Source organism: Pelophylax lessonae (genome assembly GCF_965119305.1).
Source record: "Pelophylax lessonae genome assembly, chromosome: 2".
NCBI classification, from domain to species: domain Eukaryota; kingdom Metazoa; phylum Chordata; class Amphibia; order Anura; family Ranidae; genus Pelophylax; species Pelophylax lessonae.
Window position 1 is genome coordinate 149,314,938 of NC_138769.1, and position 24,995 is coordinate 149,339,932.

General features: G+C 42.2%; 1 protein-coding gene across 1 annotated transcript in view; it reads right to left on the reverse strand.

Annotated features, from left to right (window-relative positions):
- The window catches only part of MYL10 (myosin light chain 10), a 291,095-nt gene that overhangs the window by 207,729 nt on the left and 58,371 nt on the right, over positions 1-24,995 (reverse strand). The window lies entirely within an intron of this gene.

Consider the following 24,995-nt stretch of genomic DNA (forward strand, 5'->3'; position numbering starts at 1 on the left):
CACCTGTTGGCAGCCTCCACTGGCAGGGATGATGATATAGCAGGCAGTGTCGCCTACCTCCAGCACACCACCAGCTGTATCATCTAGACGCCAAATTTCGATTCCACACATGCTGGAACGAAAAAAAATGTATACTCCCCGCCACCCACATGCCCAGCGTCTAAACAGTAGTTTGGCTAAACTACTGGCTCTGCAACTATTACCATTTAACCTGGTAGAGTCTGCTCCCTTCCGTGACTTCGCAAAATGTGCAGTTCCACAGTGGCAGGTGCCAAGTCGGCATTACTTTTCCCGTAAGGCCCTGCCATCCCTATACCAACATGTGGAAGGCAATGTAGTGTCATCCCTGGCCAAGTCAGTCAGCCGTAAGATACACTTGACGGCTGACACTTGGTCAAGCAAACATGGGCAGGGACGGTACATTTCTGTCACTGCTCACTGGGTGACACTGCTTGCCAGTGGAAGGGATTGTAGCCAGGGCTCGGTGCTGCAGCCAGTGTTGCCCCCACGTCTGCAAACAGCTGGTGGTGTCGCTGATCCGGGTAGATCGATCACTTCTACCCCCTCCTGCTCCTCCTCCTCTACCTCCTCCATGCCCTCCTCTGCAGAATGGTCCTTTGAATATGATGAGATACCACGTAAACGTTCAAAGGGCTATTCTATGTCTCAGGCCAAAAGGTGTCACGCAGTGCTGCAGCTTGTGTGTCTAGGGGACAGGCAGCACACTGCCCCTCAGATTCTTGGGGCTCTGCAGGCACAGGCCCAGAGGTGGTTGACACCACGCCAGCTGCAGCCAGGGATGGTGGTTACTGATAATGGGTCAAACCTCCTGGCCGCCCTTCGTCAGGGAAAGTTAACCCATGTGCCATGCCTGGCGCATGTCCTGAATCTCGTGGTACAGCGGTTTTTGAACTCGTACCCGGGAATGCAGGATGTGCTAAGGATGGCAAGAAGGGTGTGCAGTCACTTCAGGCGGTCGTACAGTGCCACTGCACGTTTGGCCGAAGTGCAGCGCGAGTTTCACCTGCCGGTACACCGCCTCATCTGTGATATGCCCACCCGCTGGAACTCCACCTTGGCTATGCTGCAGCGCCTGTACACGCAGCAGAGGGCCCTCAATGAATACCTATGCGAGTACGGCACCAGCACTGGCTCTGCGCGCCTGGGCTTCTTTTCACCACGGCAGTGGCTTTTGATTAAGGATGCATGCGCTGTCCTCTCGCCATTTGAGGAGGCCACAAGGATGGTCAGCCGGGACAGCGCATGCATCAGTGACACCCTACCGGTACTGTTTTTGTTGGAGCACACTCTGCGTGGCATTATGGACAGGGCACTGGAGGCAGAGCAGCAGTAGGAAGAGGAGAACTTCCTTGCCTCTCAAGGCCCCCTTTATCCTGAGAATCCTGACCCCATTATGCCTAGCTCCCAGAGGCCCGAGCAGGATCCAGGGGTGGAAGAGGAGGAGGAGGACGATTCTGCGGGAACTTTTGCAGGGTTTGAGGAGGAGGAGGAGGAAGACATGCGGCAATCTGCAAGGCCTAGTTTGACTCCCTCGGGACACTTTGGAGTAGTACGTGGCTGGGAGGAGGAGGAGCCCGTTGAAGATAATGTCGTTATGAGTGACCCCGAGGAGTCAGCTTCTCAGGCCTTCGCTAATTTGCGACGCATGGGAAACATCATGCTCCAGAGCCTGCGAAAGGACCCCAGAATCAAGGCCATTAAAGAGACTAACCACTATTGGTTGGCCACCCTACTTGACCCCCGGTACAAGTGTAAAGTCTCGGAGCTTTTCCCATCCACCCATAGAGTCCACAGGATCAAATCCCTTGAGGACAGTCTCAAGAGGAATCTGGTGAACATGTTCCCCGACTCCCGTAGGGTGCAGGGGCGGGGACAACCTACCATGGATTCTACTGGTGGTCACGAGAGGAGCGTTGGAGAAGGCGTGCGGTTGACGGATGCCTTTCGGTCTTTTTTTAGTCCTCACCGCCCAGGCCTCTCAGCTGCCACATCGCATCGACACCGTCTGCATCACATGGTGGACGATTACGTGAGGGCACAAAGTGACACAGAGGGCTTTTCATGTGACGAATCCGATCCACTGGCATACTGGGTCTTAAGATTAGACCACTGGCCAGAACTGGCCCAGTATGCCATGGAGTTGTTGGCCTGCCCTGCTTCCAGTGTCCTATCGGAACGGGAATTCAGCGCAGCAGGAGGATTCGTCACAGACCATCGAACTAGACTCTCCACCGACTCAGTCGACCGTTTGACATTCATTAAGATGAATCAGTCGTGGATATCAAGCTTTGATGCACCTGATGCAGACCTTGTAGACTAGGCTATCGTTGTGATGTGGCAGTTGAGCCTCAGTTTAAGCCTGGACCATGGTGCCACCCTCAAACCCTCCTCTCATTCTCTTTACGTTCACAGAACCTCATTTTGGTTATGACAAAAACGACAATGTTTGCGCACCTGTTCCACAGGTGCACACCTTTACAATTTTTGGGCCTCCTTCAACACCAGCTCTTTAGGGTTAAGGTGGGGAGGCTATGCTAAAACAAAAACGACAATGTTTGCGCACCTGTTCCACAGGTGCACACCTTTACAATTTTTGGGCCTCCTTCAACACCAGCTCTTTGGGGTTAAGGTGGGGAGGCTATGCTAAAACAAAAACGACAATGTTTGCGCACCTGTTCCACAGGTGCACACCTTTACAATTTTTGGGCCTCCTTCAACACCAGCTCTTTGGGGTTAAGGTGGGGAGGCTATGCTAAAACAAAAACGACAATGTTTGCGCACCTGTTCCACAGGTGCACACCTTTACAATTTTTGGGCCTCCTTCAACACCAGCTCTTTGGGGTTAAGGTGGGGAGGCTATACTAAAACAAAAACGACAATGTTTGCGCACCTGTTCCACAGGTGCACACCTTTACAATTTTTGGGCCTCCTTCAACACCAGCTCTTTGGGGTTAAGGTGGGGAGGCTATGCTAAAACAAAAACGACAATGTTTGCGCACCTGTTCCACAGGTGCACACCTTTACAATTTTTGGGCCTCCTTCAACACCAGCTCTTTGGGGTTAAGGTGGGGAGGCTATGCTAAAACAAAAACTACAATGTTTGCGCACCTGTTCCACAGGTGCACACCTTTACAATTTTTGGGCCTCCTTCAACGCCAGCTCTTTGGGGTTAAGGTGGGGAGGCTATGCTAAACAAAAACTACCATGTTTGCGAACCTGTTCCACAGGTGCACACCTTTACAATTTTTGGGCCTCCTTCAACACCAGCTCTTTGGGGTTAAGGTGGGGAGGCTATGCTAAACAAAAACTACCATGTTTGCGAACCTGTTCCACAGGTGCACACCTTTACAATTTTTGGGCCTCCTTCAAAGCCAGCTCTTTGGGGTTATGGTGGGGAGGCTCCGCCAACACCAAAACTACCATGTTTGCGCACCTGTTCCACAGGTGCACACCTTCATAATTTTTACGCCTTCTTCAACACCAGCTCTTTGGGCTTACAGTGGTATGGCTCCGCCAACACCCAAACAACAATTTTTGCGCACCTGTCACACAGATGCATATCATTGTAATTTTTTTCCTTACAAAGGCAATTATTGCTTTCATTACCAGCACTTTCATAGGGATATGGTGTCAAGGCATCGTCCGCACCACCAAATGCCCAATTTTTAAGCATCCTTTACTTCTATTCAAAGTCAAGAGACAACAGTATTCATCCAAAACATCTCTAATCTTGTTCACTCTGCACTACATTGTGGCCCCCTACCCCTAACCCTCAATGTATCCGTGCATATATGTCTGTTTCTTGTGAGATTTCAAGTTAAAGTGCACCAAACACCATTTTACATGAAATAAAGTGCAATTACATACATCTTTGGACTTCTTGAAACATTTGGTAATAAAAGCCCCATTGTGGAAATACACCCGTTAATTATATGCACATTTAAAGAGACAGCACCTTTTTCCAAAAAAACCTCTAATCTTGTTCCCAGTGCACTGCATTATGTCCCCATCATACACATTGGCTGAGCCGTTGATTAGGAGCAAAAGAAAGGTGCGGTTAAGCAAAAAAGTCATTTTTGAAGGTTTGGTATGCTGTAATTCTGGTTCTGGACATGCTACAGAGCTGAAACTTCACAGGTACACCTTTTAGACCCCCCAGACACTAAATCCAAAGAAATCTCTTTTTTTTTTTTTTTTTTTAATTTTTTCAATAATTGGCTATCTATCAAAAACGACAATTTTTAAGAACTGTTTTTTGTGTGATTAATAGTCCCTGGGGCATGACCCAGAACCCTAGGCACTTTTTAGGGGCATTTATTGGGTTTTAGGGCTTAAAAATGGTGTTTTTTGATTACAGAAGTTCGGGTCCCATTGATTTCACTGGGGTTCTGAAATCCGAACCGAACTTTCGTGAAGTTCGGGTGTTCTGGTCGAACCGAACTTTTCAAAAGTTCGATCATCCCTAATGTGGATGTGTGCTTGCTTCAACTTCTGGCAGAATGTTCCAGCACACTGTATGTTGGCAGGAGAGGGTGACAACTCTGTAGCTGAGTTAAGTATATGTTGTCAATCTAGGACATGGAAGTGCTTGTGGGATACACCTTGCTGAGCTCAAATGGTTATGTAAGTGGAAACACATACAAATGTTGTTCCTTTCAGCATTTTTCTTCTAATTTTTTGTTGTGCTGCAATAGACGGGAAACCTACTGTATTTGGCCCCGCACTTTCTCTGAGGGCCACAATACTGCAAGGAACATGGTTCTCCTAAGAAATGGTTAATCCACATATCTAATATGACCATCCAGCCAATTGCAGCAGGCTGTACCAGTACTACCACCTCCAGTGCCCTTCGACACAGAGAAAGCACTGTTCATCCGTCAGTCATGAAAGATGGAAAAAAGATGACCAGCATGAACCCAGGACCTGCCCTGTAGCTCTGCAAGTTTGTTTAATTCATAAAAATGATCAAAGCTGAGTGGGGAAAAAATCTTCAGCTAATAATTGTTGAAATCAATGTATATAGTATGAGAAGGATGACTTTATTTACATAGTAGCTCTTCTGCAGAATGATTTAAGAGCCACCAGATCCAGAAGGCCTACAAGGAACTGTAAAAGGCTGTAACACTGAAACAGTTAATTTACTGAAATGTATCCATGTGCTAAGTGATTACATTTTTCCCTAAAGGAAACTTCAGTTAATTTAGTTGGTGACTCATATGCCAGTCTGCCAATTACAACACACATGATTACAAATACATCCAGGCCTCTCACCGCTTTCACGGTAAATCTCTGTCTGTAGACTACAGTAGAAACATAAACTTTGCTTGTACTTTTCTTCAGAATCCATTTATCTTTCAGATTCTCTGAGCAATTAGTAGCCCCTGTGTGCTTTGTGCACTGCAATTTTTTTGTGATTAATTCAAATAGTTCAATATATCAGTACACAGCAGTAACTGTGTGGGAATAAGTTGTCATAACCCATAGCAACCACTGACAGTTGCAATCCTCTTCTTAAACTCTTAAGAATGTGTTCATGAGCATTCATTGTGTGCTGAATTTTCTTTTATTTAAAAACTTTTATTTGTAACATGATTTGCACACTTATGATTGTACATTTTGTTTTTTATACATTTGCATATCCGTTTATGCATTTATTTTTGTATACATTGTTGCACATATACTGTATGATTGTACACTTTTTTTATACATCTGCATATTTATTTTTGTGCATTTTTGTATACACTGTTGCACATTTATGTTTGTGCATTTATTCTTTTTTATACAATGTTGCACATTAAAATGGTAGTAAATGCTAGATTTTTATTTTTACCTACAGGTAAAATAAATAATAAAATTCAAATAAATATCTCCTAAATGTAAACCATTTAGGAGATATTATCGGTCGCTGCAGCCGGTGACGTCACTCGCTCTGAAGGAACGGCATAACCGTGGCGTTCCTTCACAGCCCTGTGCCGTGGCCATTAAAGCGGCCACAGCCCTCCAACCCGGAAGGAAGACCGGTTGAAGATGGAAGCCTCTGCAGCAGTGACAGAGCGCCGCTGGAGGGCTTTATTTCAAGGTAAGTCTTTCATAATGTGCTAGCATGCAATGCCTTTACTTTGCAGGGTTTGATTTTTTAAAGCTTTGAAGTTTGTGCATGTTTGCTGAGTAGCTCCTTAAAAATAGAAAAAGAAATTCACAGAACCTGTAATATGTATTGCGGTCTGGACTGTCCACAACCTGAGTTGAAAAGGGTTTGCTTGATAACACTATTGCAGATTTCACAGCATGTGTATTGTATGAGCTTGCCATAGTTGTACTGAAATACCTAAGATGCACACAGCACAACATGTATGCATAAAGAGCAAATATGTCTGTTCTGACAAGTACTGTGCTTGTTTAATTTGTCACATAGTTAACCAGGCTAAAAAAAGACATGTCTAATAAATTCACAAGCTTAAAGTGACATTAACCACTTTACCACCGGAGGATTTTGCTGTCTTACATCTGGGCCACTTTTTGCGATTCGGCACTGTGTGACTTTAAATGACAATTGCGCGGTCATGTAACACCATACCCAAATGACATTAACGTCCTTTTTTTCCCACAAACAGAACTTTCTTTTGGTGATATTTGATCACCTGTGCGATTTTTACTTTTTGCGCTATAAACAAAAAAAGAGCGACAATTTTGAAAAAATAACAATATTTTTCACATTTTTTTATATGAAATCCCCCCCCCCCCCCCAAAAATGTAAAAATCTAAAATTTTTATCTGCTACATATTTTTGGTAAAAAAAAAAATCGCAATAAGTGTATTTTGATTGGTTTGCGCAAAAGTTATTGCGTTTACTAACTAAGGCAAAGATTTCTGTCATTTTTGGTGGGTTTTTTTTAACGAGTAATGGCGGCGATCTGCGATTGTTTTTGCGGGACTGCGACATTGCAGCGGACAGATCGGACCCTTGACTGACATTTTTGACACTTTTGGGGGTACCAGTGACATTCATTCTGCTGATCGTGAACTCCCCAAACTGTGAGTGGATGCTAAATATTTTCGCTTTATACAACAAATGCTACGCAATGGAGGTTTATTCTTTGTTGTAGTGACCAAGAAGTGTCGAGTCAAAGGCTTAAGAGTGCGGTAAGCAGCGGTGCTTTTCTTGGTGGAACATCCGCCGGCGCCATATATTGTTTTAGCACGGATCACAACACGTGGCACTTGGTTTTATCAGCACTTGGCACTTTTTATAAATGTATGGTATATGACATTTTAAATATGGCACAATAAGCACAGCCCAGGTTAATACCTATTGTTGGTTTTAAACGGCACGTAGCACTTTTCACTTTGTTGATCGCAACACATGCACTTTTACAGCACATATTTGCACAATACTATTTAAAGTGGTAGCGCCGGGTCCAACATTTCTTGCATTTTTCTACCAGTGACATTACTGATCAGTGCTATAAATATGCACTGTTACTGTAAAAATGACACTGGCAGGGAAGGGGTTAATTTTTATTGGTGATCAAGGGGTTAATGTATGCCTGGTGCTTACTGACGTGTGTGTGGGGGGAGGGGATTATGTGACACAAGGACAGATCGCAGGTTCTTACAAGCAGGTTTACACAAGCAGGCGGATCTCCACACTAGACTCCCCGACGATCGGGGGAAGAGCAGCGGCGATCGCCGCCGCTCCTCCCCTGGCCCGACTCCCGCTGTGACTGAATACAGTGGGAGCGAGCTTCCGGCGGCGCGCGCGCGCCGCCGAGAGAGGGGAATGTCTGGCAACGTAGGTCTACGTCGCCAGACGTTATCGTGCCACTTTGCTGCAGTTGAGCTCTAGTGAGCAGCGGCAAAGTGGTTAAACCCTGGTTTTAAAAAAAAGAAATCTAATAATTTATGTATTCTTAACTCAGAAAGGTTTATTTACTAAAGCTAGAGAGGGAAAATTAGTCACATTTCTGCAGAGTAACCAATCAGCTTCCAGGTTTTATTGCTAAAGCCTAATTAAACATGGTGAGTTTAGAAGCTGATTGTTTTATATGCAGAATTGTAACTAAATTCTCTAGCTTTAGTAAATAAACCCCTTAGTGTCAATTTAAAGATGAATTGCAGGCATGGACATTTTTACATTATTTTGTATGTATGTGCCATACCTGTGGGATACCTCTAGATCAGTGATGGCGAACCTTGGGACCCCAGATGTTTTGGAACTACATTTCCCATGATGTTCAACTACAATGCAGAGTGCATAAGCATCATGGGAAATGTAGTTCCAAAACATTTGGGGTGTCAAAGTTCGCCATCACTGCTCTAGAAGCTCGAGATCACTGCAGTAGACACTTCTTCTGGAGTGATCTCCACTAGCTTCTTGGGTCCCATGCCGAACAGCCACGCTGCTACATTGTGAACACAGAAGGTCGTTAATTTTCTCAATGAATGCAAAGCATTTTCAGATTGGATGAGGTTGAGAGGCAGTGCAGTTGCATCACAATCTCCACCTTGTCCAATCAGTTAACATTTTGCATTCATTGAGAAAATTGAAAGTGTTTTCCGAATGGTGCCAAGATTACCCACATGGAAGAAAAATATATTTAAAATATATTTTTTTAAAAATTCATATTTTTCCCCCAAAATATATTGGAAATATATTTGAAATGCTACAATTTTGGCCATATTCAATATATTTCTAAAATATGTTCCCTAAATATATTGGATATATATTTTTCTTCCATATGGGTAAGACTCCTGCAGAATTGCAGCTTTTCTGGGACCTAAACACTGACCCTCCCTTAAATTGTAATACTAACCCCACACACTGACTCTCTCTTTAATCCTATAGCTAAAGCTAACTGTCCCTAATATAAACCTAGCCCATTATGTTAGTTCTATGCAAAACAGTTACCATGGGTAGCAGGGTGATTTAGGGGTTTGCATTGTTACATTGTGCTGTTGGTGTACTGGGATCCTCTTCTATTGATATGAATAGTTTATTTATTGACTCTGTAAAGTGTGACTGTCATGCAGCAGCCAAGAACACTAAAGGTAATTGAAGGGTCTAGTACAGATGCATAAATTAGCTATATACCTCTCAGCTATGCAGATAAATAAGAATTATTTGGGGAAAATGGTTGATTAAACTAACAATGCATTTTACGTCAATATTTTCTGGCATGTTAGGATAACAAATTCAATAATTTAGAGGTTGGAATGAAGATTGAGTGCAGAAAGCATTAAAGGTCTACCCTACACACCAAAAAGAGGGAAAATTGGGGAATAAGGAGGGACAGAGGCATTTGGTTGTATAAGAGGGACAGTCTCTCCAAATTAGGGACAATTGGAAGCTATGTAGTTTCCAGCTAGAGGCATGAGAAATGCTATAGTCACAAGGCAGCCTATGCTTCAATAATAGTGAAATAATTGAATTATTATATGTAACATCCACAAATGGAAGTTATGTATACGGGACAGGTCCACTTAAATGGTTTGTAGTTATTGGTTACAAGGCCACTCTTTATTTTTGCAGTATCCTTTCAACATAATACTTTTTTTTAGTTGCATCCAATATTATAAAGTAAGCATATGCTATAGTGTGCACAAAAGCAATGTCCCTTATATTTTTTGCAGTAAAGCGTTTTAGTTATTTTCTGTGGTTGCATTTTAGCTGTTCCTTAGAATTACAGGCTCTGTGTGAGAGACACTCAACCTATATTACTTAAATGAATAATAGTTATGATGATAACACACTGTATAGTCAAATGAATGTAGATAGTTTCAACTCTGAACACTAGGTGGCAACCCCATAACAGCTCAATGACCTTTCCAAAGCAAAAGTGGACATGAACTTGTTTGGAATTGAATAAATACATAAATAATTTCACTGTACAGCTCTACAGAATTCTGTTTTCAACGATTAATCCAAGTGATTGTTCTGCCCTCACCATGGCATTGTCCTTGAAGTCCATTAGAATTACTTACTAGGGCAAATTATTGCATGCATAAAATTTGACCTCTTTCCAAATGTAACTACTTGTTTGCAGAGTCGACTATAAGGCAGTTGCTCTACATCATATTTTATAACATTTGTATTCATCATTTAAATTGAATTGGATTTAACAGCTTTCACAAGAAAATATGCAGGTTGCCACTCCTTAGTGGTCACCTTTGGGTCATTGCAGAACCGAAAATCTAGAACAACTTTTATGAAAAAACATTTTTTACTATTGGAGTCGTGCTGAATGTTTTACGTTTTAGTAATAAGGTATAAAAGAGAGTACAGCATAGCTCATCAACAAAACATTAAGGTACATCATATGACAACCTATATAGCATCAGTAAAAATCAGCAAGAGTTTCTTATGACATGGATTGTCACATAGAGATAAGGGGTGTCTTTATCCAAAACAGTATTAAACTTATTCAATTGCAGCTTACCAATTATTAGATGCTGTGGCTGTATTACTTTCCTTTTTTCTTCTTTTTTCATCTGGTGATCCAGCCAGAAAGTCTGTTGTTTTTCACAGCATAAACTCTCCAGCAAAATGTATCAGTTTACATGGGAGAGACAAATCACTTAACACTGGCAGGGATGAAGAAAATGATCAGCTTTTATTTATTCATGCAAAACCCTTATCCCAAAAGGAAAAAAAAACTTTTTGTAACTGATTATGAAGTGTAAGCTGGAGTTTAGCTTCAATTCGTTTGTGATTCTAAGGCCCCTTTCACACTTGGAGTCCGTCGGCGGACTCAGTTTTTCTCAGCGGGGGATCGATCTGCCGATCCCCCGCTGAGCAGGCTGATGGCAGCTCTGTCTCTGTGTGGAGACAGAGCTGCCAGGTCCCCACTGTTCTCTATGCACTATTCACTTGCACTATTCACTTAAAGCGGAGTTCCGGGCACAAAATCGATATTTTTTTTTTGTGCCCCTCCGCTAGTTAGACATCACCTGAAAAGGAATTGGATAGTTAGGTTTTTTTTTGTTTACTCAACTTGTAATTGAAGATCGTAAATACTCACCTCAGAGTACTTCCTCCCTCAGCGCCGCGGCTCACCCGTCACTTCCTGTCTCGCGATGATTCCTGGGAGCTGAACGTCATCGCTCCCAGGAATCAATGCGACGGCACCGGCCCCGCTCGTCACTCCCGGGCGACGCCGCATTCCCCTGCTAAACATCTTCTGGGCATGCCCAGAAGCTGTGGAGGAATGCGGCGCCGCACCGGAAGTGACGAGAGGGGCCGGTGCAGGCGCATTCTGGGACAAGAAGACGCGGAAGAAGACACAGAAGAGGACCGCGCCGGCTTCAGCTGCCCACAAGAGAGATGGAAACGCTGTGGAAGAAATTTTATAAGTAAGTATTTCTTCTAAAAGGTAAGTGCGAACCGGGACAGATCAGAGGCTAGCCATTGTGGAATGTACTAGCCCTGACTGTCCCGGGGGTATGTTTATTGAAAAATGACTTCTGTGCCCGGAACTCCGCTTTAAGTACTCAGCACCTTATGAATTTGCAGCACACTTGAATGTGTATGTTTTCTGTCACTTGCCTAAAGACAGATTATTAGGTCGTTTCTGGAATCATTATCCTGCACGCTGGCACTTTAATACTACAAGCACAGTGCACTTTTTGTTCAATATTTCACCGCCTTTGGAATACCTCAGTACAGTGTTTAAGATAATATCATTTTTACTTATTTTAATTTATATTATATTTTATATGTTTTTATGCTTGAAGACACTTGGTTTCAAACATCACTATTAGAGTAATATTATTAATGCTAACTGAGGTTTTAATGCACAGATAGATTTGTGTACAGTGGTAGCGCCATTTACCAACACCTTTACAACCCCTATTTCACTCTACTCTAGTGGTAGGTTGGAGGCAGCTAAAACCACAATTCTCTTTGAATTAGGCACTCCATAGCGCAGGTATACCATACCCCCTTTTTTCTACATCTCATGATTGGTAAGCTGCAATATATGTATTCCATTTTTGGTTTTGGGTTTAATACTGCTTATTTGTAGGTCTGGTAGTGAATTACAAGCAACATGATTACTCCAATAATGAGTTCTCTAAGGATGTCCAGAAAAGAAAAGCAGGGGCAGAAAGATAATCAGACCTATTAGTAGGAAAGAGGCAGGGGGTGTAGGAAGGGATTGAAAAGGGAGAGTGAACAGCAAGGAAGAAGGGGGGGGGGGGGGGCACCTGAACGCAAACAAGAAGTACCAGGATTTAGAGGGTCCAAGGAGGAAAGGGAGGCAAAATGGCAAAAAGGGTCAGGATGCAGTTGAATAAATGCAAGAACTGCAAAACATTTTGTAATTTGCGGCTTTCATGTATAGACGCCATGGAATCCTGGTCTGGAAATGGAGGTCATATTTGGCATGTAATTGTGCAGTCAAGTTCTCCATCTGCACATATTTTAGTCCTTAATCTGCTTAGGAGTACTAAACAAAATACATTGTAAGAATAACATTACAATATATTTATGAATTAAGTTTGCAAACAGTGCTTGCAGGCTTGGTTTGCATAGGGACTACAATGCAAGAGCAGTAGATGAAGTGCCCAGGCCAGGTATTCTGCATAGAAATTTTACAAACCAGAGATTGGTTATATAAACTGAAGTTTCCATTTTGGAGACATATATCAATACTTCTGAAATTTCTAAACTTCCTGTTTTAAATGTGAATTGCTTGGCTGCTATGTTATTCTAAAAGCTTCAATAATTTCTGTCAATGTATTGAATTGCCTGGTGTCTGAGGTTCCAAGGCACCACATTTCACCAGAAAAATTCAAGAAGTAAGAAACAAAATGAGATTTTCAATTTTTTTTCTTGCGTCAGTGGGGACGCCTTATTAGCATCCTTCAAGTGATTGTGTATAGGTGCATTTATGGATGGAGGGTCCCTTCCACTGGGGAAATTTATATCTGATGAACCTAGGAGTTGTGCTTTACCTAGGAGAGAGACAAAGGGGCCTGGAAACCAATCCTGATTGACGCCCCCACCCCTTTTTAGTGTCCTCCTCACCCTTAAGACAAGAGTGGCAGGCTGTCACCTTGCTGGGCTGTATTCCCTCCTATGGCTTATTGATATCCCGGTGGATTATCCTGTTGGTGCAGGACCTATGTTTTTTCTGGTTGTTTCTATTTATCAAACATTCCTGAGCACCCCAGTGACTTTGCATGCAGTATTTAAAAAGACTCCTGAGGAAGCCAGTAATTGGTGAAACATGTCAAGCTGAAGTTACTGCATATGTATTATAGCCGCATGGACACTCTGTGATGGTTTTTATGAAATTGTAATTTTTAAACATGTATTTATCCCAATAAAATTTTGGATATTTTTAAAATTGCGTTGGCACCTTGAAAATCCATTTTTTTTTCCTTGCATATTTCTTCATTAATTTCTGAGTCAATGATCCCATACAAATATGCAAATCTGGATTCTAGATTTCATCTGACTTTATGCTTGTTAAGTGTCTGTAACTCAGAAATTACTGACACAAGAGATGGCCAGGGAATTGTTCTTTTCCGCAGGGGGTCAGCAATAACAGTTCTCTTATTGTTATTATCTCTTATGTTCTTTAACATTGTGAGATCTGAGACTATACATGTAAAAAGGCAAAGAGTTTATTTTTAACAAACAAATTTATTGAAAACACATTTCATCTGCAGAGCAGGGATATATTTAACGATAACTTGAACTGTTAAAACATTTTTAAAATAAGCAGTAACACGTGTTAATGGCATTAATTAGCTCTGCACTAAGCTGCATTAAAATAAATGCAGACTACAGCTTTACTCTGCCCCATCTCATATTGTCTGATATAAGGCCCAGCATGGGGGATCTGTGCACTCTGCAAAGCAAAGGTTTTTGGATGTCAACTTTTAATGGCAATTTGTAATGTATCTATTTGTTGTTATTCTTTTTCTACAATAATTATAAACAGCATTCAAAAAAGAAATACAATTCAGAAAAAAAATATATACAGTATATTCTATCTGAATATATATCAGTTTGTGTATGTTTTTTTATCTGGGTGCAAAGTCAGACAGATGAAGTTCTAAATTTAAATTGCTGCAAATAAAGACAATTGGTGGGTGACATTCAAAAATCTGACTGGCCTGACGTTTGACCAGCTGAAGGACAAGTTCTCTTTGCCCAACTCACATTTTTTTTCGATACCTGCAGCTTGGACATGCATTCCACAAGTAGTTTGGTGACTCCCCATTTGATTTCACTGTGGCAGATTTAGAGACCATCCTCTGGGATGAGATGCTCAAAAAACCTCTCTCCACCATTTATAGCACCTTGCTCCCCAGTGTCCACTCTGGTCTGGAGGCTCTGCAGGCCTTCTGGGTGGCGGAGGCTCCAGAACTAGACATGGAGGATTGGGAGGAAGTCTGGGACTACCCCTTCCGACATCTCGTGGCTGCCAGAGATCGCCTAGTGCAGTTTAAAATACTGCATAGGTTTCATCTGACGCCTACTAGATTGAGTAGAGCCTGAAACTGGTACCCCTGCGGATTGTTGGCACTGCCGTGCTAACGCCCTCACATATACGCATATGCTTTGGCATTGCCCCTCTTTGCTGCCATACTGGACCAAGGTTTTGAACCTTATAGATCGAGTGACCACCATACGTGTGCCTATTAAACTTGGCTTTTGCATCCTGGGACTTGTAAATGACTTGGCCCACTCTGTGGCGATCCGCACTCTACTGGGTATCTTGTTGTTCTACGCGAGGAAACTGGTGGTTCTCTGATGGCGGAAGCCTGATGCGCCCACACTTTCCTCATAGAAGACTTTGGCGAACTCTGTTATCCCCCTGTACAAAGCGGCCTATACTAACAGAGGTTGCCCTCAGAAATTCATGAAGGTTTGGAACATATGGCTGGAGGCAAAGGAAACTACCAATGATGATGAAAGCTCGGCTGATTTGGCCCCGCAGTCCTAAAATCTGCTCAATCTGTTGGCGGTTGGGGGGGGGGCGTGGGCCTGTGCCGCTCTCTCCGACTCTTGAGGAGTTCCACGGTGCTCGGACTTTTCCATCAGATACTGCATATCACTGGTGATGTATGAATTCCTGTAAGAATATGGGTGCAGCCTTGTTCGGGGTTTTTCTTTTTTCTTTTCTGTTTTTTACTATGGTTGTAATTGTTATGTTTGTTCTTTTGTATTGTCTTGAGCCAGGGTATGCCCAACTGCTCTGTTTTTGTATGTTTTTTTTTCTCTCAAAACCAAATAAAAAGAATTTTCAAAAAAAAAAAAAATCTGACTGAGCAAACATTTCACACTGTGGCCTTTTCAAGTGTTCCTCTGGATCGCTTACCTGCTTACTACTTTATTAGGAAAGCCATCAGCCACCATCTTCCAAGAGCTCTTCTCTTGAACACAAAGATAAGAGATAAAACTATAATCCTGCCACTTTATAAAACCCTGGTCCGGCCACATCTGAAGTATTCTGTCCAGTTCTGGTCACCAATCCTCAGAAGGGATGTTCTGGAACTGTAGAGAGTTCAAAGAAGGGCAACTAAACTAATTAGGGGATTGGAGGACCTTAATAGCGAGGAGCGATTACAAGCGGATGATTTATTCTCCCTGGAGAAGAGACGCCTGAGAGGGGACATGATAGCGATTTACAAATACCTCAACGGTGATCTCAGCATAGAAAAAAAACGATTTAGTCTCAGGAAGTGTAAGAGGACACGTGGCCACACAATGAGATTAGAGGAGAAGCGGTTTAACCTTAAGCTGCGTAGGGGGTTTTTCACTGTCAGGGCGGTAAGAATGTGGAACTCTCTTCCACAATTGGTGGTATCAGTGGGGAGTATCGATACTTTTAAAAGACTCTTGGACGTGCATCTCAAAGAACACATTCAGGGATATGGGAAATGAATATCGTCACTGACACACACACACCTGCACAGGTTGAACTGGATGGACTGTTGTCTTTATTCAACTTTGACCTCTATGTAAATATATAACAAAAATCTGAGCCCAGCTATTTTTCACAAGTGTTCCTCTATGTGTTCTGCTCTACAAATCTGCCTAAGGGCATGTGTAGATAAGCTTACGTTCAGTTCAGATGGGTTTTTAGTATTCTCATACAAGTCTATGAACCAGGTCAAATGCAAGTCAGAAGGAGGTCAACTGCAGTTTAAATACACCTGGCATGAATGATCTCAGAAGCATCTCAAAACTGATGCCATTGACACAAGCCCGAAATGACTGTAATGTTTAGCTATTAAAAGTGTTTTATACAGTATTTCTCTAAACCAGGGGTGGGGAACCTTTTTTCTGCCGAGGGCCATTTGGGTATTTATAAAATCATTCGGGGGCCGTACAAAATTATCAACTTAAAAATCAGCCTGTTATATTTGGTTTAAACATTTAATTAACTCACCCCTAATGTAAAAGCTGCAACTGCTTCTCTTTGGTGAGGTGTGTGATGTTAGCTGGTATTGGTGATGTTGCTACTCGCAAATGGTTTTCCAGGTTTGCGTCGGTCAGTCTGGAGCGCAGTCGACTCTTTGTGATGGTAAGTTTTGAAAAGAACTGCTGGCAGGTACTGCTGGTGGGTATAGCTGGCTGGAACTGCTGGTGGGTCCAGCTGGCTGGTACTGCTGGTGGGTCCAGCTGGCTGGTACTGCTGGTGGGTACAGCTGGCTGGTACTGCTGTGGGTACTGCTGGCTTAGGCTTGTACTGTGCTGTGGGTACTGTTGGCTGGTACTGCTGTGGGTACTGCTGGCTCAGGCTGGTACTGTTGTGGGTACTGCTGACTCAGGCTGGTGCTGTGCTGTAGGTACTGCTGGCTGGTACTGCTGGCTCAGGCTGGTACTGCTGACTCAGGCTGGTACTGTGCTGTAGGTACTGCTGTGGGTACTGCTGGCTGGTACTGTGCTGTGGGTACTGCTGGCTGGTACTGCTGGTTCTGGCTGGTACTGCTATGTGTGCTACTGGCGCGAAATGCTGGTTAGCAGCAGCGCCACGCTGGAGGAAGAGGCGATGTTTCCTGTATTGGTCTCAGGCGGAATGCATTTGATTTTACTCCGCCTGTGACTCACTCAGACTGTCAGAACGGAGCTGGAACTATACAGGAAGCATCAGCTCCATTCTGACAGATCAGCTGAGAGACACAGACTCAGCTGCACGGGGGGCCAGACCAAATGACTTTGAGGGCCGCATACGGCCCCCGGGGCATAGGTTCCCCACCCCTGCTCTAAACCATCCAAACTGCAAATGTGTATTGTATATATTTCTATTGTACAATTTTTCAATACTAGCATAAAAAGAGAGAAAAATATGTTTCTACAGAGAATATGTTGCTGGCCTTCTACAGCTTTTCTTTAGTTATTATGGTCATGATCTTAAAATAGAATTTAAAAAAATAATATTGAATATAAATATTTTATATTATCATTTCTAGCCAGCGGGTGGAGTGTTCCTTTTCACGTTTCCCTCTGTCTCCTTTGTTGTAAAAAGCTTGTTAATAGCTCAAGCTCAAATTTACATTGACCCTGAATGATTTAAAGTGGTGATGCAGCCTTATGTGATAGTTCTCTAGTAAAATCATAGTGCTCTGGGTAATCACTTGTCATCATGTGTTAAATGATTATTATATATAAAGAGCCTATACAAAGTTATTGAATCACAGTGAATCTCATTATATCGTTTCATACTGACCATCAGAAAAGCTTACTTTAATGCCAAAGTTAAAAAACTTCTCTGAAAGGTGACTTAACTTGATTTAAAAACACTTCCAGGGCGGGAGGGTGAATACTTTTTAAAGCCACCATATACCAAAACGCCCCCCCCCCCCCCCCGCACAGCGATTCACTGAGAAGCTCAGTGTGCTGATGTTTCTCTTCCCCCCAGCTCTCATGCCGCTTAGAACAGAGGAAGCAGAGGGAATGTGAACACTTATAAAAAGGGGAAAAAGGTACAGTGTATTTGTAATGTTTGTTTTTTTTTTATATTTACACACAAATGTTTTGTTTAAACCGAATGGGCTGTTTTACAAGGTGATCGTTTACAACCACTTTAACACAAAATAATTAGTCTCCCTTTAATATGCACCACAACATTACACAATATGTATTAAAGACAACTTTTAACTTTTTTTTTTCCTTTTTTTTCCCTGCAAAGTAAATGCATAATGTGCTAGTATGCATCGCATACTAGCACATTCTATGACACTGACCTGCAACGAAGCCTGCGTTGTCCCTGCTGCCGGCCGCATCCATGTTCACCCGTCTTCCTTCGGGGTCTGCGGACTCCGGCTGTGTTACTGGCTGGAGCCGCGTGACGTCACTCCCGCACATGCGCGCAGGAGCCGCCAGTCACGGCAGAGGGCTCTGAAGAAACGGCACGAGTGGCCGTTTCTTCAGAGCGCATGCGCCGATGATGTCCTTGGCTGCGTGCAATGTAAATATCTCCTTAACGGTGCAAGTTTATGGGATATTTACAGCACCTATAGGTAAGCCTTAATTTAGGCTTACCTATAGGTAAAAATCACTAAAGTGGGTTTACAACCACTTTAAAGTGCTATGTATTTTTGTAGAATCCTTTTGTGGGAGTCTATAAATAGCAGACTAGTTAGGGATTATGTTTGTTTTTGTCTGTCTGAAATAATGGGAAGTGGGATAAAAGCAGTATCAAATGAGTATCTTTTGCTTACATTTTTTGACATTAAAATAAGTCCCTCTTTCCATCCTAAAACATTGGTAGGTGTGTGATTCCATTTACAATATTTATGGGTGCATACAAAAAGTATATTGAAAATTATGACACTGTAGGATAAAATATGATACATACATACATTTTTTTTTATGCAAAAAAAAACTTTTAAAAGCTCAATTGTGATAGTTAATCAACTGTACTGTATGTCATTGCTCCCTGCAATATGGTGTTAAATAAAGACTTCAGTATCTGCATTTTTAATACCTGAGCTCTCTCAGATGTAAAAGCACCGTAAAGTCAGTCTAAGCTGAACAGCTTGGCACACATAGAAGTCTAAAACTGATTTCCAGCTATTAGTGGTTGAATAAAATGAATGGGTTTGTGCCAAGTTTCTTTAAAAATGAATACACAAGGTTAAGATGGAATTTTTGCTTTTTAAATATAAACGTAAAAATTTAGCTTTTATTAGAAAAATTTAAGGGAAAGGGAAATTTACAAACCCTGAATTTATTACATGTACTTTTATTTCTTTTAAAGTTTAACATTTTCCCTTTAAATAACAATTGCTGTTAATTACAATTTACCACTTTTATTTAACTATTTTGTGACCCGAAGTCATGGAATCTTTGATGCCCAAACCAAATTTACTCTCATCTGCCAATAATTCTCTAACTAATTTGCCTACCCTATTAATTTTTACGATATATATTTTCTAAGAATAGATTTTATTTGTCTCTGTAGCCACTGTGGCTACCTCCTGCAGCTTTCTGGATCCGTTGACTTCTTAGCTACGTCTTTGGAGATTGTACTCACACCCTGCCTGGAAGAAGATGCAAAGAAGGCCTGTGATGTTGTTTCAAGCTGGTTCCTGTGAGCATGTTCACCTTGGCGCAAAGCATACAGGTCCAGGCTCATGGTCCGTGTATAGGGATGATAGAACGGTTCGGGTCGACCATCGGTTCGACCCAAACATTGACTGTTCGAGGTTTGGCCGAATTCTAAACTTTTTGCTGAAAAAGTTCGGAATTCGGCAACCAGAACCGACCAAAATGCAATGGGACAGGAACTAGGCTTTAAAAGCCCGTGATTGGACCAGAACCATCAGTAAATGCCAATTGAGGGGGCAGGAGAATTCTAGGAATGTGATTGGAGTGACTAGGGGGTCCAGAGGCCAATCATTAGTGAATACGCCCCCCAGTATATAAGATAGCCCCCGCCAAATCTCTACCATTTTAATACAGGGCTGTAGAAGAGAATGGAAGCAGTTCTGTTACTTTTGCTTCAAAGTGTCATTTAGCAATTATTAGTGTGAGGAAAGGGATATCTAGTGTAGTTAGGGTACTATTTTCCACTATAGTTAGATTTAATAATCTAGTTTCTGTAGGGAAAGTGTTAAGTGCAAGGGGACCGTAGTGTAGTGTAGGGTTAACTGACTGACTGCTATGGCAGGGTGACAAAACCCTTCCATGTCAGGGTGACCGCTATAGAGAAAAGATTGTTTCTCTTAGGACACTTATAGAACCAGATAGTGGCTTCGCCCCTGTCATCCTGCTTTTTGCTGCAGGCGTTTATAGGGCTTTTTTGAGGACATGTTTGGAGTCAGGCATGACATCAGAACTTCTTTGTAGGGGTATATATACACACACATGTATGTATATATACACATACACATATATAGGTGTGAAACTAGCAGAAACCTATGCTTGCGCTAATGAAATAATTAACACCCATATGGCTTCTTTGCTATAACACCTATATGTGTGTATGTGTATAAATACATATAAGTGTGTGTGTATATATACCCCTATACAGAATTTCAGATGTTTTGCCTGCCTCCAAAGACCCCCAAAAAATGCCCCAAAAAAACGCCTGCTGCAAAAACACACCTGGGCGTTTTTGTAGCTGGCGTTTTTTTGGGGCATTTTTTGGGGGCGTCTTTTGAGGCAGGCATAACATCAGAACTTCTGTGTAGGGGTATATACACACACACACACACATGTATGTATATATACACATACACATATATAGGTGTGAAAGTAGCAGAAACCTATGCTTGCGCTAATGAAATAATTAACACCCATATCCATCACTAGTTATGGATGGCTATTTATCCCTCCTGCCTTTCTATATACTGTTTGTACAGTAGTCTGTGGTAATCGAATCCTGCATGGCCATTAACCCTCCTACTATGCAGTGGTCTGTGAGTAAACTTGTTGGTTATGTTTCAGTCTATCCTGCTGCAAAGTGGCATTAGGTGACGTAGTATGGCCATTAAACTTCCTGCTCTGCAGTGGGTCAGTGAGTAACCCTTGTTGGTAACAGATACTGTTGGTATGGTGTTCTGTGTTGATCTTGTTATGCATGGCCATTAACCTTCCTGCTTTGAAGTATTTTGTGAGTACCTCTTGTTGGTAATATTTCACTGCCCATTATTTGTTCAATGGCCTAGGATGACCTTGTCACACACGGCCCTTGTGGGTATTGTCTCCCTATATACTGTTTGTACAGAAGCCTAGGGTGGCCTAGTTACACAAGGCCCTTTACCCTTGCTGCTCCATAGTAGTCTGTGAAGTGATCCTTCTCAATAATGTCTCTCTTCCCTACTATTTTGTGTAGCAGTCTAAGATCTCCTAGTCACAGTCAGCAGGTCATCCCTCCTGTTCTTTCTGTGGCACGTCAGTATTCCTTGCTTGTACTATTTAACTTGCATTCTACGCCGACCTATGATTACCTAGTTATCATGCCAGGCCATTATCTTTTTCTGCTCAGTAGTATGTCTGTGCGTCACCTTTTGTTTGCTGTCTCACTTGCAGGTCATTGCAGAAATACCTCCATTGCCCTACTCATAAGCTATCTTTGCCCTTCCTTTGTATGAGGTCCATTGGTTATCCAGTCTCACACGATTATCTATTCCTCCTGTTCAGTTCAGCTGAGACCAATGTGGAGGTGGATTCTGTACATTCAAATGAGTTGGTACTTGGAGAGGTTTTATCTATGGTAATAACTCCTTAACTGGAGTTATTTACATCAGCTGCTCTAAGCTAACCTAAGTCCTTAGGGGCCTCACCCTAATACTGATCTCAAGATTTCCAAACATTTGGGTCCCTGCAGTAATTTTTTTTTTTTTGGATGCAGCTTCTTTCCTCTGGGATCATGGCTAAGGCAGCCTCTCTGCCCCATACTTTTTCCTTCAAAAATGCAACATGGAAGCCACCAGGGCAGTCATTGCTCCCTTCATATGGGGCACCTTCCGGCCTCTGTAGAACTCATGAAATGCCTACTGCATGGCCATTTTCCCAGTGCTCCTGTGATTCATACATCTTTTGCTTAAGGCTTGCAGCTTTTTTTCTAAATGTTTCTCTTTCTTGTCACTGTCCAGTGGTTCTTCCCAAGGCGGAAGCCTCTGGTCTTGCTCTGCTTTGACATTGGGATATTGGATTACCTTCTTTTGCATGCATAGTTAACCCAGGCTAGATAAGCCAACATCAATTAAACTGTGCAGACCCTAATAAAAAAACACAGGAGGATCCTGAATCTCCAGAATTTAGCGCTGGAACCATCTCAGCATTTTGAGTATTGGACCCTGATCCTAGTCTCAGCCATGTTCAAGTTTTTTCTTTTTTTTTTTTCTTGGATGAGCTCCAGGCTCCTTGCTCTCACGTTTTGGAATTTGCAGTTCAGGAGCAAGTCAGCCTTGGATTTTGCATGAGGGTCTTGGGTCTAATAGGGTCCTCTTCAAGGCTGCCCCATATCCCCATTATGACTCCAGACTCTAATTCTTTCAGCATTGGATAAATGGGGCAGTCCCTAAATTGTCCCATTCACCTGTTTGGCAGGACCAGGCTTGCCCTGGAAGTTTGGCCCTGGACACGGATAAAATTCTTCCTCTCAATGTTTTGTTGATGCTCTTTTTAACATCATTGCTTCTGTGAGGCAAATTGTTGTGTCCATTAAGGGCAATGTTATTTTAAAGCCAATGAAAATGATTTTGAGGCTGGGGCCTCCTTTTTTATTTTTTTTTTCCTTTTGTACCTTGACCAGGACATTGTTCATTGACAGAGTGCTTTCTCTCTGTATTCCTCCTGTACATCTATTGAAAGTTACTTCTTCATTGTCTGGATATGGTATGCACTGTTTATCTCTCAGCTTGCTACTCCTTCTCATTAGTCCAACTCTCTGATCCCAGCTTTAGGTGTAAGGTGCTTTAAGCTTCTCTCTGAGTTCTATCAATCCTAACCTGACATTTTATATGTGGACTAGTTAGCATTTGTTTACTGTGTTACCCAACTTTCAGTTAGACTGCTTTTGGATATCCCATTATCAAGACTAAGCTATTGGGTCTTGTACTTTACTGTATAGGATTTACTTACCTGTGAAATCCCTTTCTTGGGGTACAGAACATGAGTCATTCCCTTCTGTTCTTTATAATCATCCTATTTCTCACTACAAAACTTAGGCTTGCTGGGAGTTGAGGGGGGGGGGGGGGGTTATATAAGGGATGTGCCTGCAGTTTTTGTTGTTGCCATTGTACAATCACCTGAAGGTAGCTCCATACGATCCATGGTTAAGACAGAGTTCCTGGGTCCTGCCTGTACTCAGAGAACAGGATTTTACAGGCAAGTCAAAAATCTCTATAAAAAATCCCTATAGAGCTGATCTCATGACCCCATGCAAAAGCTATGCTGACACGATTTGCACTGAGGGAGCTTTGAGAATCCTGCTAATCAGCAGCTCTCTGGAATCTTAGATCATGGCACCTATTATGCAACCCATTGTCCAGCATTTAGCCAGCCATTTGACCTGACAACCAGGCTCTCCAGTTCTGGAAAGAAAGGTAGGGATTTCAATGCTACATTTAGTATTTATGGAACAGAAAGTTTAGTATAACAGGATGCTCTTATTTCAGTATACATTAGGTGTCCCTTAACTTGGTGCTATATATAATAAAAAAGTTAAGAAATACTAGCAATGCATTTTTTCCTGATGATATGTAGCATTTTCAGGTGATGAGTGATGATACAAGGCCAATTAACATTAATAGTTAGTTAACAATATCGGCTTATCCTGGCAACTCTGTAGCTGACACTTTTAGTATCAAGTGGAAGAATTAACTTTGATTCCCATCTTAGACATCTGTTCTCTAGTGTACTTATTCTGAAGTGCTTCTAAAATAACTCTCAGTACCAGAGACCTTCAACATGTCAACTAAAAGTTCTACTGTACTTCAATTCAATTAGAATAACAGCTATGACATTAATCATCACAATCATACAGTTTTGACACCAAGGTTATGAGTATGCATTTCTGAATGTGTGCTATAAAGTTTATTTAAAATGCAATTAAACAGAAAATATTGCTCAGCAGACTTGAACAATGCCAATGATAACTATAAATACTAATATAAAAGTTTCAGAAATAAAGACATGTATGTAATAATAATAATAATAATAATAATAATAATGTATGCAGATTCCTTTTTAGGAGTTTTATGGGTTTTAAAGACTGATTTGGCATTCTGCAGTGTGAAGTTCAAGGATCTGGGAATTCCTCATCATACATTTAAAACATGAGATTGAGATAAAGCCAGCAATACATTTAGTTCCACTGTAAGCAACATATTATCTAGTCTTAACAAAAGAAATGTTCACTAACATGGGTAAGCTAGGAAATGCAGGGAACACATGTTGAGGCTAAAGGTTGTATCTAGATGTCAAAAACATAGTCAGGATATGCTGCTAAAAGTCATTGCTGGGGTAAGCAGAGGTCCACCACCAGAAAAAGGAACAAATAAAGCCAAAAACAGCCGCGATCAAGGCAGGGGGAGTGTTAGCAAAGTCAGACAAGCAAGATAAGTAACTAAAGTCAATTGAAAATGCAAAAAGAAGTTACACCCCTGAGATGACCAACTCTACACTTAAATAGAAAGCTGGACCAATCAGGAGGTACACCAGTGCCCACTGTCATCAGCCAGGTATGGTCAGCCAGCCCCCTGTAGATGCACAGGTCGCCTGAGCCTATAAAGAGGGTGCTGAGTCAGGTGTTACCAGTGCTGTATTTTGGCCTAGGCCAACAAGGCCCAGGCCTAGGGCGGCACTTTGCAAGGGGGCAGCAAAAAAGCTGCCCCCACCTCCACCTGAGACTATATTGGCCACTGGTTGCTAAAGCTGCCTCTCTCACCCCCCTCTCTCTCATCCCCCTCTCTCTCTCTCTCATCCCCCCTCTCTCTCTCTCATCCCCCCTCTCTCTCTCTCTCATCCCCCCTCTCTCTCTCATCCCCCTCTCTCTCTCATCCCC